The sequence below is a fragment of the Oryctolagus cuniculus genome, chromosome 19 (genome assembly GCF_964237555.1).
Source record: "Oryctolagus cuniculus chromosome 19, mOryCun1.1, whole genome shotgun sequence".
NCBI classification, from domain to species: Eukaryota; Metazoa; Chordata; class Mammalia; order Lagomorpha; family Leporidae; genus Oryctolagus; species Oryctolagus cuniculus.
Genome location: NC_091450.1, coordinates 52019882 through 52035293, shown reverse-complemented (window position 1 = coordinate 52035293; position 15412 = coordinate 52019882).

The window sequence follows — 15412 nt, the reverse complement described above, 5'->3', positions numbered from 1 at the left end:
ACATCTGAGAAATATAGGTGTTTTTTTATTTCTTAAATGTTTGAAGTATTTTGTGTTTCTATAACTGAAGTTTTGTTTCTCTGTTTTATTGGCTGGTGGTCTTCAAACTGGCATTCAACTTCCTTGTTTTAATTTGGAGTTTTCCTATTTTATACTTCTTATATTGGATTTTAGGACTTTATATTTGTGTTTGTGTTTGGAATTTGATTTTCAAAGTATAGTGGATTTTTATCTCTAGTCAAGTTTTTATCCCAAGAGTGTTTTTTTTTTTTTTTTGACATGCAGAGTTAGATGGCGAGAGAGACAGAGAGAAAGGTCTTCCTTCCATTGGTTGACCCCCCAAATGGCCGCTATGGCCAGAGATACACAGTTCCAAAGCCAGGAGCCAGGTGCTTCCTCTTGGTCTGGTCTCCCATATGGGTGCAGGACCCAAAGACTTGGGCCATCCTCCCCTGCCTTCCTGGGCTAAAACAGAAAGCTGGACTGGAAGAGGAGCAACCAGGACAGAATCCGGTGCCCCAGCCAGGGCTAGAACTCTGGGTACTGGTGCTGCAGGCGGAGGATTAGTCTAGTGGGCTGCAGCGCCGGCCTTACCCCTAAGAGTTTTACAATATTTTTTTCTGATCTTGACAAAGCTCTTTTCTCTGTAAACAATTGTTTTAATACATGAAAATGGACACTAGTGTTACTTTTCCCTGTGTTTCCTCGATTACTTTCACTCATAGTTTATTAATTTTGTTAAAATTAAAAAGTATATCCTGGGGCTAATGCTATGGCATAGTTGGTAAAAGCCACCACCTGCAGTGCTGGCATCCCATATGGGCCCCAGTTCAAGTCCCAGGTACTCCCCTTCATATCTAGCTCTTTGCTATGGCCTGGGAAAGCAGTAGAAGATGGCCCAAGTCCTTGGGCCCCTGCACCCATGTGAGAGACCTAGAAGAAGCTCTTGAATTCAGATAAGGGCAGCTCTTGCTGTTGCAGCCCTCTGGAGACTGAACCAGTAGATGGAAGACCTTTTTCTCTCTCTGCCCCTGCCTCTCTGTAACTCTGCCTTTCAAATATATAAATAAATCTTAAAAAATATTTCCAGAAATGAATGAAAAATCTGTCCCAGTTGCTCCTCTTCCAGTCCAGCTCTCTGCTGTGGCCCAGGAAGGCAGTGGAGGGTGGCCCAAGTGATTAGGCCCTGCACGTGCATGGGAGACCAGGAGGAAGCACCAGGCTCCTGACTTTGAATTGGCTCAGCTTGCCGGCCATGGGGGCCATTTGGGGGTTGAACCAATGGAAGAAAGACCTTTCTCTCTGTCTCTCTCTCTCACTGTCTAACTCTGCCTGTCAAAAAAATAAATCTATGAGTGTGTGTGTATATATATATATACACACACATATATACATATATTATTATATTATATATTATATGGTTATATAATATATAAAACATAGTTATATAGTTACATAACATATATAATAATTATATAATTTATAATAACATAATTATATATTAGAATATATCACATTAGACTATATTATATATCTTAACTATAATATAATATATAATAACTATGTATAATATATATATAAATATCAGCAAACTCAATAAGATGTTTAATTTATTTAAAAATTGAATAAATACAAATTAAAGTATGTGTTTTTCATCAGATTCAAAACAATTATTGTAACTGTTGACATTTTGACATATATGAGGCAATGGCCATTGAATAGAATGTGAATTTGCAAAAGAAATCGGTGATGTGTACCAAAAGTCTTAGCAATACAGATTATGTTTATTATATACTCTTGTCCCAAATAAGCACTTCCTAAAAAACTCTTTCTTTGGAAAAATAGGTTTCAGAAGTGTCTATGGAAACTTTTTCTTAGGGAAACTTGAGGATAGAAAAGTAAATATCTAACAGTACAGTATTCATTAAATAGTATATGATAAATCCATATGAAGAAACATAGTTTAGCTATAAAATCTATTTACATTATTAAGCAAAAAAAAAAAACCTTGCAAAGCAGGATGTATTATATATATATATCCACTATTTTTCAAAAACATGCTTATTTTTTTTAATATTGATTTATTTATTTGAAAGAGTTACACAGAGAGAGCAGAGGCAGAAAGAAAGAGAGAGAGAGAGAGAGGTCTTCCACCCACTGGTTCACTCCCCAATTGGCCGCAATGGCCAGAGCTGCGCTGATCCCAAGCCAGGAGCCAGGAGCTTCCCCTGGATCTCCCACAAGGGTGCAGCACTTGGGCCATCTTCCACTGCTTTCCCAGGCCATAGCAGAGAGCTGGGTCGGAAGTGGAGCAGCCAGGTCTTGAACTGGTGGCCATATGGGATGCCAGCGTTTCAGGCCAGGGCGTTAACCTGCTGCACCACAGCACCAGCCCCAAAAACATGTTTATACAGATATATTTCCTCAAGCCTTGTGTTATGTGTACGAAGCCATCTGTTTGACTCACATAAGCGTACCTTAAAATGATTGTGGAAATGGAATTAAAAGTTAAATTTATTTTGGTTCAAAACATGTTGAAATTTATATATACATGGGTTATTTAAAAAGTTCATGGAAAACATGTATTATGAGAAATACATGTTTCAAATGTTATGCACCAACATAAACTTATCTTCTCCTTCTATTTCCCATGAAATTTTGAAATCCATCAGAAAAACATGGTGTTCCTGGGAAATATCTGCCCATTATTTAATATATTGTAGAGATGCTAAATCTGCCTGAAGTTACTAAGAAAGAGTGTGGTCGTGATTAGACACCTTTTCATTTAACCTCTCTGAGTTGTAACCGATAATCACATTTAAAGAAACTATTTCCAGGTGTTGTGCAATCTGTGATACCGAAATCAGAGCAGAGTGTCTTCTTGACGCGGCGGCTCACTGGCTGGAGCCCTAGGGCCAGTTGAAGGGGCTGCCCGCCAGCAGCGAGTCCCGGGTGAGCGTCTCGGCGGGCGTCTTGCCCACCAGGCGCAGCAAGTGGAGCTGCGCAATGAGGGGCGCCTGGAGCGCGCTCAAGGCCAGGCGCACTGGGGCTGGGACGGGTACTGGGCGCGCAATACTCCATGAGAGCCACCTGCGCCTGCTCCTGCAGCCTCTCCGTGCGCGCAGAGGCCGAGAGCGCCATGACATTGAGGCTCTGGACTCCACGGAGTCCCCCTGCAGGCGGCCCAGCTCGTCCACCTGCTCCTGGTCCAGGAAGGCCACGCGCGCTTGGCCGGCAGTGGCGCCCTGTGCAGGCAGGGGCAGCACTAAGCAGCCGCGCCGCCAGCGTTCTCACCTGGTCCATGCCCAGCGCCGGGCCGCCGCCGCCCGCAGCTGCACCAGGAACACGCCTCTGTCTGCCATCTCGCCAGCACCCAGCCAGGAGGGCTGCCGGAGGAGGCGGCCAGCGCTGCCAGGCAGCGATTGAGGGATGCGGCCACGCTGCAGCGCTGCGGGGCGGCAGGAGGGAGAGAGAGAGAGAAGGGCAGGGAGAAGACAGCCAGAGCTAGGCTCTCTCAGAGTCCCCCCCAACCCAGCTCCAGGAGAGCCCGGGTGGGGAGGGGGCCTGGGGTCTTCCCCAGGTGGGACTGGGAGCTGGGGCCTCGCCCTCAGCAAGCAGGTGAGGTGGAGGAGGGAAACAGGCAGGGAGGGCTGGCTGCCAGGCAGGGCAAATTAAGGAGCCTTAATGAGCCCGCCCACCTGGCCTGATAGAATCCATGAGCTCCAACCTTGGGCCGGCCTCACGCAGGGCGCATTACCAGCCCTGGAGGGGACTTGGGCTGGAGGTGGGGCTGAGTCCTGCGGGGGTGGGGGTCAGCTGTCCAGTAGGAGTGGCCAAATGGGGCCCAAAAGTGCTGCCCTGGTTATAAGCCCCACCTGCACCACTCCTCCCCCCATCCTACCCCATGGCCTTTGCACCTGCTCACCCCCCCTTCTTCAAACCCCCACCCCCCACTCTTCCTCCTCCAGCCCAGGCTGGGGTGTGGGGTTCAAATCCCACCCACAACTCCCTCTTTAACACCAACCCCCAAATTAACAAATCTGCTTTAGAGCAGTATTGGCCATGGAGGAAGGGCTACCCTGGTGGCAACTGAAGCCATGGGCTATTTACTGAGGGCCAACTGTATGCAGGGACCCTGGGGCACAACAGTGCACAAGACAAAGAGAGTCCCTGGAGAAGTCATTGGGTTCCAAAGCAAAGTAAGGGGTTGTGAGCTGTGATGGTGGGGGGCCGCGCATGGGGTGGGGGGTGCAGCACATGGCTGTAGGCACACCCACCCGAGGGCCGGGCCAGCGGGATTTCTGATCAGCCACGTGAGAAGAGGGGGCACAGTGAACCCCCCCAAACTGAAGGGAGTGGCTTTTCCAAGGGGCTCTGAGCCAACTTTATCAGCTTCCCTCACAGACCCAGTGAGGGGGGAGGACTTCGAAAGCGCGAGAGACTGGGGTCAGACCCTGGGAAGAACCGGCAGGCAGAAAGCAGGTATGGGGTGCGCATTTATCCTGAGGCTGGAACCCCACCCCCACCCCTACCCCGAGACCACTGCCGCCCCCCCCCCCGGTGTGGAGCCTGGAGAAACTGCAGGGCATTGGCGTTTAGGGCCACGCTGCTTGGACTGTGTCTGCCCTGGGCCAGGCTGGGGCTTCTAGGGGAGGGAACAAGAGTGGGGTCCCCATGGGCTCGGGCTGTCCGGCTCCTGCCTTAAGCAAACAGAGGCAGGGGTGGAGGCAACGGAAACCAAATAAATGTGTGTATGTGCGTGTGTTGTTTGTGCGTGTGTGTGCATATATGTGTGTGTCCATGTATGTGTGTGTCTGTGTATTTCTTCAGGACGCAGTGGACAGGCCTGGGCAGGGGACCGGGCCCTGGCCACAGCTGTAATTGGATTCCTGTGCCAGCACAGGGTGCAATGGCCCTGGTCTTGTGGTTAGCAGGTGCCAACCCCGGGCCCCACCGGCCAACTGCAGGGAGGATGGGTGCCGCTCACCCTCCTTCCACAGGCCTCCCCCACCAGCTGCAGCAGGGCTGGGGGCCACTCACCCTCCTTCTGCACAACCCCCCCCCCCGGAAGCACTTCTTGAGCCGGCAGGACTGGCACTGGTCACGCTGATGTTGGTCCATCTGACAGTCCCAATTGGACCTACAGGTGTAGCAGTGTTAGGAGCCGATTGTCTAATGAATATACAGGTGTGTGTTTTTAAAGCCTGATAATTTTAGACATAACTTTCTCCACGTTTTATATTTCTATATTTTAGTTTTCATGTATCCATTTGAAAGGCAGGGAGTAATTCTATTGTGTGTGTGTGGCAGGAACCCAATTCCTTGAGCCCTCCTGTGCTGCCTCCCAGCGTCTGCATTAGCAGGAAGTTGAAGACAGAAATGGAAACAACACTCAGACGCCCCCATTCCATTGTAGCAAGGTTGTCTCAAGGGGATTCTTAACCACTTGGCCAAATGCTCCCTCCTGCTTACTACTTTTTAAACACCACTCTCTTACATTACATTACATAGGCCCAGGATCACAAAAATTCCCAATTCCAATGTTGGCAAAGCCAATGAAAATGGAGCTCTCACAAGAAAAATGAAAGCCTAACAAATTATTTAATTAGAAGTATTAGCTTGAATAAAATAATAGTTTGAGTTTAATGTTTCATCAGGTTAGATAAGTGATGGATTTTCAATATCAATATACACTGAACATAAAAAAGAGGTACAAATATTTTCAACCATCAATATTACACATTTGCAAAAGCAGTGGATGCTTGAATAGTTCTACAAAAATGTGTTCTAAAATCATGTGATTAGCCTTTAAATAAAGGAAATGAATGTTTATCTCAATGAACCATTTCCAAAAGGGCAGAAATACAAAATAAAGCCCCTAACATGAACTGGATATGACAATAATTATCTTTGAAAATTCATTTTGTTTTAAGAACTGTTTCTGAAAACTATATTTTTTAAAAAGTAAACAATATTTTAAAGGGGAATTACTAACCATCATATAATAAAATATTTTCTGGAATTCTTGATCACAGTTTGAAGCCAGATTTAATTTAAAAAGTTACTAAAGGTGGGAAATAAGGCATACAAGAAAAACTATTTTTAATTTTTAAATGTATCTATATCTTTAAGCATATCAAATGCCAAAATGAGATTATTGAGAAATTATTAGATTTATTTCAAAAATTCTTATTGAATTTTTATAGGCTCTCAAAACTTGATGTAGCAATCTATTTTTTCTGGGACCACTTTTGTTCCTTTGTCCACTCCTGTTAGCATTATTTGGCAAAAGTTGAACAGTGAGGTACACGTGAGAGAATTATTACTCAATTTTCCTGGCCAGTTTTAGGTAAGAAATCAGGAAACAACCACAACCGCCACAACAAACACCACTTTCTCAAGAGCATTTGCAGATCAGTTCTGCAGACTTCAAACGTTTTCAGGTTTGGAATGTTTAGACTACTGCTCTCATGCTAAATTCTCTGTGGCTTTCTTTTTATTTCTGAATTGCTTTTTACAAACAGAATGCAGCATAAGGAACTGACAGCAAAATACACTGTTCCCCAGATGGTTCAAATAATAACTATGCCAATTGTTTGTATTTATGTTGCAAACATCATATTTTCACCTAAGTATCACTTACCTCAAATGTTAACTGAATATTTTTATAGAATTGTTTTTTAAGATTGATTTTCTTTGAAAGTCAGAGTTATTCTACAAAAGAAATAGATATCATCAATACAAGCATAATTTTTATTCCTTCAAGTGGTTGATAGAAAAGTATGTTTTGTACCTTCAATTTGAACAGGATCTCCCCAAAATTAAATTAGATAGATTGTTTACCAGTGTGATAAAATGTATCTCACAAAGAGAAAATATGATACAAAAATATAATTTACTGTATTTCTTGAATACTCATATATGTCTTCCTAGACTAAGTTAGAATAGAATCAACATGTTTTTGTCAATCTAATCATTCTGAAACAAAATCAAATAATGAGTAATTTGGAAATGTTTATGAATTAGTTTTCTGTTTATTTCTATGGAGGAAGGAGGAATGATGGTAATGTTTCCAAATTCTTCTAGTTAAATGTGGAACAGTTAAAAAATAACATGATATAGTTGTAAGTAGGTCTTAGGCATCCAATCCATGTGCAACCATGCATGACACGAAATGTATTAAGTTAATATAATCATTGACTTCTCTCTCTTTTTTTTTTTTTTTTTTTGACAGGCAGAGTGGACAGTGAGAGAGAGAGACAGAGAGAAAGGTCTTCCTTTGCCGTTGGTTCACCCTCCAATGGCCGCCGCGGCCGGCGCGCTGCGGCTGGTGCACCGCGCTGATCCGATGGCAGGAGCCAGGAGCCAGGTTCTTCTCCTGGTCTCCCATGGGGTGCAGGGCCCAAGCACCTGGGCCATCCTCCACTGCACTCCCTGGCCACAGCAGAGGGCTGGCCTGGAAGAGGGGCAACCAGGACAGAATCCGGCGCCCCGACCGGGACTAGAACCCGGTGTGCCAGCGCCGCAAGGCGGAGGATTAGCCTAGTGAGCCGCGGCACCGGCCTTTTTTTTTTTTTTTTTTTTTTTTTGACAGGCAGAGTGGACAGTGAAAGAGACAGAGAGAAAGGTCTTCCTTTTTCCGTTGGTTCACCCCACAATGGCCAGGAGCCAGGTGCTTCTCCTGGTCCCTTAGGTGGGTGCAGGGCCCAAGCACTTGGGCCATCCTCCACTGCCTTCCAGGGCCACAGCAGAGAGCTAGACAGGAAGAGGAGCAACCAGGACAGAACTGGTGCCCCGACTGGGACTAGAACCCAATGTGCCGGTGCTGCAGTTGGAGGATTAGCCTGTTGAGCCACGTCGCCAGCCTATAATCATTGACTGTGAAATAGCGGATGGAAGACCTCTCTCTCTCTCTCTCCCTCCCTCTTTCTCTCTCTCTCCCTCTTCTTCTCTCTCTCTGCCTCTCTGTAACTCTCTGCCTTTCAAATAAATAAATAAATCTTTAAAAATATTTGATGAGAACTGACATTATTACTGCTTACTACTCATAAGGATCACTACATGCATCATGTTACAGCATATGTGTTACCTGTGCTTTATTTCTAATACACTTTCCCCTCATGTTGTGAACATTATTTTATGTTATAAATGAGACAATTGAGGTAAAGTTTACATGAACATGACACAGATAGAAACTCTAACCCCAGGATTTAAACACCTATGTCTTTATCTGACTCCAGAATTGGGGTTTGGTTTTTTTATTTGCATTCTATCTCAAACTCCTGTTTTTAGAGCATTCAGGATAAGAAGGTAAAGTACAGGATTGTGAAATGTGTGAGCACCATCCATATGGTGACTCTCATTCATGTAATTCCTCCACTTGCTGTGACTGGGTTGGTAAATGGGGCGCTATTTTCCTGCCCTGTACTTTAGGTAATTACACTACTCAGTCTAATCACCATGTGAGCTTGACAGTGCAGGTTGCATTAGATCTGTTGCACATGAGCTGGGTACTACTCTTGGCTTCACTTCTTAATTTTTGTGTGAATTTGGGAAAACCACACTTTTCTGTGTCTCAATTTTCATATTTGTGATATTGGAATAATGAGGCTTTCAAGATTGTCCATAGGGATATTTTCTCCACTGACCATTCCAGATGGGGGAAAAAAAAAACATAAGTCATCATCATAATCACTGTCACCAAGACTGAAATGTTCATGCAAAATAATCTTGACAGGAAACAAAAAATGAGAGGAATAGAGTTATTGAAATCCATGCTTATGTTCTTCTCTAGGAGAGGAGGTACAGTAATTCTGTAATACCAGCATCCATCTGTCATGTGAAATTTCACGTAAGAAAATTCTAAGAAGAAGGTGCGGATTTTAGGAATACCACTTTGTATTTAAAAGAAAGTATGTCCGTTGGTTTTCTTTCTCACCATATGACATTTTACCATTTAATTTTTAAAAAATTATTTGTTTTTATTCATTTGAAAGGCAGAATGAGACAGTGAGAGTGAAAGAGATTATCTTCCATCTGTTGGTTCACTCCCCATAACCACAGGAGCCAGGAGTGGGCCATACCATTGTCAAGAGCCAAGAACTCCACCTAGGTCTCCCACCTGGGTGGTAGGGACCCAAGTAATTCATCTATCATCTGATGCCTCCCAGGGTGAGCATTATCAGGAAGTTGTATAGGAAGTGGAGGTGTTACTGGAATCCAGACACTTTTCACTACATGGGCATCCCAAACAATGGCTTAACAGGTGCAGCACAACAAATGACTTCCATTTCAATTTTTAAAATAGACATCATAGTGGAAAATAAGAGCCACATACCTATAAATATTAATACACATTTACACATATAAATATATGCATATACATTTATATACACATTTATGTGGGGAAAACCTTTGATGATTTTATAGTAATTAATGCCTTATATACTATTTTCTTTGAGAGTTACACTGCATATTTGATACCAAAATTCCACAAAGTTAGTAATGGAACAAAAAAGGCAACAGATACATTATGGACACATCTTATAGAAAATGGAAGGAGAAGTACAGAACTCCAAAAGTCAACACATTTACATTTCCATTCAAATATACTAAGAAGATTGGAGTGAGTTGAAATAAGAGGAAAATTTGGAGGAGACATGTTTCTTTATCTTCATCTCAAGATGAGCAAACACAATCTGAAAAAATAATTCCAGATTATAAATATTTCTATTAAAATAATGACATCATGGTAGATTTATACATAAAAATTTTTATAGTTCAAGTTAGTATCACTGTATTAATCCAGCTTCATTGACTGGAATGAAGAAAATTATTTTTCTACTTTTGATGGCAGCTTAAGTATGAAGTGTCTTCAAACTGTTTAGGGAAAGAGTGTGTTTGAAAAAAATTATTCACTGTGTTCAAAACTTTTTGCACCAAGATAAACTCTTAATTTTGTTTTCCACAAACTTTTTGAAATTCCTTTGTATATTCATCCAAATGGCTAAGACTTCAGCTTTTCAAAATAAGTATTCTAATGATTTTTAGTGAAAATATACAAGCATGGTACATACAGTATGCTGAATTTACAAACCATATAAGCTATATAGAATGAAAAGAATCCATGTTTTCTTGATGACTTGTGATCTCTATTTATTCATCCATTCACAGGTTCTAAGATGTTACTTAATGTCCAGGTACCAGTACTGTGTAGAACCATGATGAGAGGGATTGAGTGAGGAATGCACAGAAAATCAAATGCAGACCTTGCCCTTAAGGCATTCCCAATGAATAAATGGGAGGCTTGTAAACAACAGATGGTTGTTGGCAATGCATGAGGCTTTCATCAGTGATGAGAATTGTAAAAGGTTAGCTCCATACTCATATTCTACAGAATGTTCCTAAACCATTCACTGTTCTGTGTCATTAAAAGTCCCCCATCCAAGTGGTGGCCTAAAACTCTATACTGTTAAGCTGTCACATGACTGTGACCACAGAGATTTTCCCTCTGAGAATCACACATCCTTGCCATTGTTAGCATCCTGTGTGCCTTCCACATTTTTTTACTCCAGTAACCTAGACTAGAACCTTGGGTTCTAGAAAGTTGACTTACCAAATATATTACATACAGCAAAGCAAATAGACTATTTGAGCACGGTACATGCATTTTATGAGTGCTGATGTTGATTTTATTTGGGGTTCAAGTCAATGATATCTTCTGATCTGCAACTTTTCTGAAAAGTGCTGAATAAAGGAGGGTTTTTAAATAATTCCCTTTTTTCAAGACTGGATTTAAGGTAAGACTGTGTAAAATGTGTCATGTTATGGAGTGTGATTAACAAATTAGATAAAATCAAATCCAAATAGGAATAATGTAGAGAGGTTGTTATTCATGAACTCAAAAATACACAAGCCAAACCTTCTAAGTTATTAATATCTGTGCATGCAGGTGGTATTTTTCAACAAAATCTGCCTAATAAAAATAACTAAACCGTGAAATAGATTGTTATAGTGGTAAATATTTAAAATCCCCAATTATAGACTTTACTCTTCAGAACATACTACCATGAAGAAGTCTCCTTAGTCAATTAAGTATTTAATATTTACATTGCTTAGATTATCCAATTACTCCTCAAGTAAATAGAAAAATATGTGTTCTCAATCTTGACTCTATTTAATGAAGAAAGCAGCCAAGAGAATTTTGCTTTGAAATTTGTTTCAATGAGTACATTAGAATTTGAGAAACACATTTGCATTTAATGTGTATAATATCTGGTCTCCTAGGTTTACATTAGATTAGAGAAGAAAACAAATTATGTATGAATCTATAGTGTCTCGTAATTTCCTAAGGTGGCCACAGTGAATTAGGTTAATGGGAAACTGAATATATATAATGTCATAATCCATATTTATATTGTACCATAAATGTATGACTTTTGTAGAAACAAACAACCATAACACCAAACATCTGGATGAAATCTGAAAATTTCAGTGACATATCCAGATATCTCTACACATCTGAAATTTTTAGATTTAATGTTCCAACTGCTTCCATTTTTGTCTGGGCACTTGAAACACTGTAGACACTGTCTAACAAATATTTATTCACATCATAAAGATGTGAAAACATGGAAAGAATCATTGTACAAATACAATTTTCAGATTTAATCATATCCCAGTGACTAAAGCGGCTCTGGCAGTTAATGTGGACAACCGAATGTCAACAGGCCCTGCAGACTTAACCAAGTAGTTCAGCGGCAAAGTGGGGAGTTGAAGTGCAGAATTCGAACCAAGAATGCTTTAAGGTAAGGATGAAAAAGAAAGAAAATAAAACTTCTCCACTTCTCCTGCCTGCAAGATAGACATATGTCTGCCTGCCAGTGGGGTCCCTCAGCTAGTTCCAAGCCACCAGCAAACTCTGCTCTGCAGATCTGCAGCTGTGCGTTGAGGTTGGGGGTGCTTGATGGAAGGAGTATAGGGACAGAATACATTGCATGACTAACAATTGAAACCCTATTTATTGGGCTGCCTCTTGCCTTTATCATTGATTTTAGCACAAAGCTGGTGATAGATGAATCATTTTTCTGTCTCTATAGTTTTCAGGTCTGAAACTTGTTTTCCCCTTTACAAATCAATCTTGTAAAACAGGCTCTTTGATGTAGTCATACAAGTTTTACTATCCCACTTTTTTTGCATTTTTATTTATTTCAAACACACACATACGGAGAGGGCAACAAAAAGGGATCTCCCACACAGTGGATCACTCTCCAAATGCTAGCTACTGCCAAGGCTGGGACAGGTTGAACCAGGAACAAAGAATTAGTCAGTATATCCCAAATGTGTGGCAGAGACTCAACAACTTGAGATTTCACCTGCTGCCTCCCAGGATGTGCATTAACCAGGAAACTGGAATCAAGAATGGAGGTAGGACTTGAACCCAGTCACTCTAATTTGAGATTGCAGGTGTCCCAAGCAGAGTCTTAATCTCTACACCAAGTGCCTCCCCCCCCCATGCTTTTAAGAAAACTGAATACTCACTAGTTATTGTGAGCCATGGATAAATAACATGTTGAAAAATAAATAACTCTTAGGCCGGCGCTGCAGCTCACTAGGCTAATCCTCCACCTTGGGGCACCCGCACACCAGGTTCTAGTCCCGGTCGGGGCTCCAGATTCTGTCCCGGTTGCCCCTCTTCCAGGCCAGCTCTCTACTGTGGCCAGGGAGTGCAGTGGAGGATGGCCCAATTGTTTGGGCCCTGCACCCAATGGGAGACCAGGAGAAGCACCTGGCTCCTGGCTTCAGACCAGCGTGGCACACCAGCCGCAGCATGCTTGCTGCAGCGGCCATTGGAGGGTGAACCAATGGCAAAAGGAAGACCTTTCTCTGTCTCTCTCTCTCACTGTCCACTCTGCCTATCAAAACAAAACAATAAATAACTCTTGTTGTGACAAATAAAATTTGATGTAAGAAACATTAATCTCTTGATATTATTAAAACCAATCTTATGAAATCTCATTCTTCTTTCCAAAAATGAACCAAAGTAATAATTCATGTGATGAGCAGGAATTTGGAAAACATTATGTTGAGTGAAATAAGCCAATCCCAAAGGGACAAATACCACTTGTTCTCCTTGATAGGTGACAACTAACTGAGCACCAAAAAGGAAACCTGTTAAAGTGAAATGAACACTCTGAGAAAAGGTGACTTGATCAGCCCTCACCCTGACTGTTGATGAGCAGCTTAATATGTTATCCCTCTTAGTATTTTTTTTTTGTTTGTTCTACTTAATACTTTTGGTTGAATACTGTAATCAATACACAATTCTTCTTAAGTGCTGAAACTTAACTGAAAAGTGATCGCTGTTAAATATAAGAGTGGGAATAAGAGAGGGAAGAGATGTGCAATTCGGGACATGCTCAAGCTGACTTACCTCAAACGGTAGAGTTAGAAACATACCAGGGGATTCGAATTCAATCCCATCAAGGTGGCATGTACCAATGCCATCTCACTAGTCCCAGTGATCAATTTCTGTTCACAATTGATCGTAATGATAGGTCTAAGAACCAAAGGGATCACATAAACAAGAATAGTGTCTGCAAATACTAGCTGATAGAATCAAAAAGGAGAGAATGATCCAACATGGGAAGTGAGATACACAGCAGACCCATAGAATGGCAAATGTCCTAACAGCACTCTGGCCTCATAATCAGCCCTTAAGGCATGCGGATCCAGCTGAAATGCCCATGAGAGTATTTCAGGCATGGAAAGTCAAGACACTCTGGGGGAAAAAAAAAACCTAAATGAAAGCTCTCCACGAGTGAGATCCCAGTGGAAAGAACAGGTCTTCAAAGAAGGAGGTACCTTTCTCTGAAGGGAGGAGAGAACTTCCACTTTGACCATGTCCTTGTCTAAATATGATCAGAGTCAGTGAACTCAGGGGGCTTCCATAGCCTTGGCAGCTCATGACAAGAGCCTAGGGTGATTACTGATGCCATAAACAAGAGCGTCAATTTGTTAAGTCAACAACAGGAGTCACTGTGCACTTACTCCTCATGTAGGATCTTTGTCCTTAGTGTGCTGTACATTGAGATTTAATGCTATAAATAGTACTCAAACAGTATTTTTCACTTTATGTTTCTGTGTGGGAGCAAACTGTTGAAATCTTTACTTAATGTATGCTAAACTGATCTTCTGTATATAAAGAGAATCGAAAATGAATCTTGATGTGAATGGAAGGGGAGAGGGAGTGGATAAGGGGAGGGTTGCGGGTTGGAGGGACGTTATGGGGGGGAAGCCATTGTAATCCATATTCTGTACTTTGGAAATTTATATTCATTAAATAAAAGTTAAAAAAAAGTTTCATTCCTTTTAACTTGATCTTTTTGAAATGTCACAGTCATAATAAATGCTAATAATTTCTTCTTACCTGATGAAGTTCAATGAAAATTACTTATTTCATTAACATTTAATTACAATGGAAACACACTAATTCAAATAACCACATTTCCATACAAGGTGAAAAAATACATACTGCTTTTACTTATTCAAAGTGAAATATCATTTACTTAGTACATCATATGTGACTTTAGCAAATTGAGTGAAAATATCAAAACTAAGTTACTTGTTTTTTTTTCTTTACTTTGTTATAAAATCCCTAGATGGTAATAACTGAAGATATGAAATTTTTGTATTCAAAGTAATTACTTTATTTCTGTCTTTTTCTTTTTTTAACTTTCTTTTTTTAACTTTTATTTAATAAATATAAATTTCCAAAGTACAGCTTATGGATTACAATGGCTTTTCCCCCCATAACTTCCCTCCCACCTGCAACCCTCCCATCTCCCGCTCCCTCTCCCATTCCATTCACATTAAGATTCATTTTCAATTATCTTTATATACAGAAGATTGATTTAGTATATATTAAGTAAAGATTTCAACAGTTTGCACCCACACAGAAACACAAAATATAAAGTACTGTTTGAGTACTAGTTATAGCATTAATTTACATTTTGGTCTTTTTTAAACTAACAAGACCAACTAGAATGACAGCTTTTTTTTTCTCTCATCACCTTACCTAATCTCTCAATGGTGTTTAAAAACAATTAGAGGCCAGCGCCGCGACTCACTAGGCTAATCCTCCGCCTTGCGGCGCCGGCACACTGGGTTCTAGTCCCGGTCGGGGTGCCGGATTCTGTCCCGGTTGCCCCTCTTCCAGGCCAGCTCTCTGCTGTGGCCAGGGAGTGCAGTGGAGGATGGCCCAAGTGCTTGGGCCCTGCACCCCATGGGAGACCAGGAGAAGCACCTGGCTCCTGCCATTGGATCAGTGTGGTGCGCCGGCTGCAGTGCGCTGGCCGCACCGGCCATTGGAGGGTGAACCAACGGCAAAAGGAAGACCTTTCTCTCTGTCTCT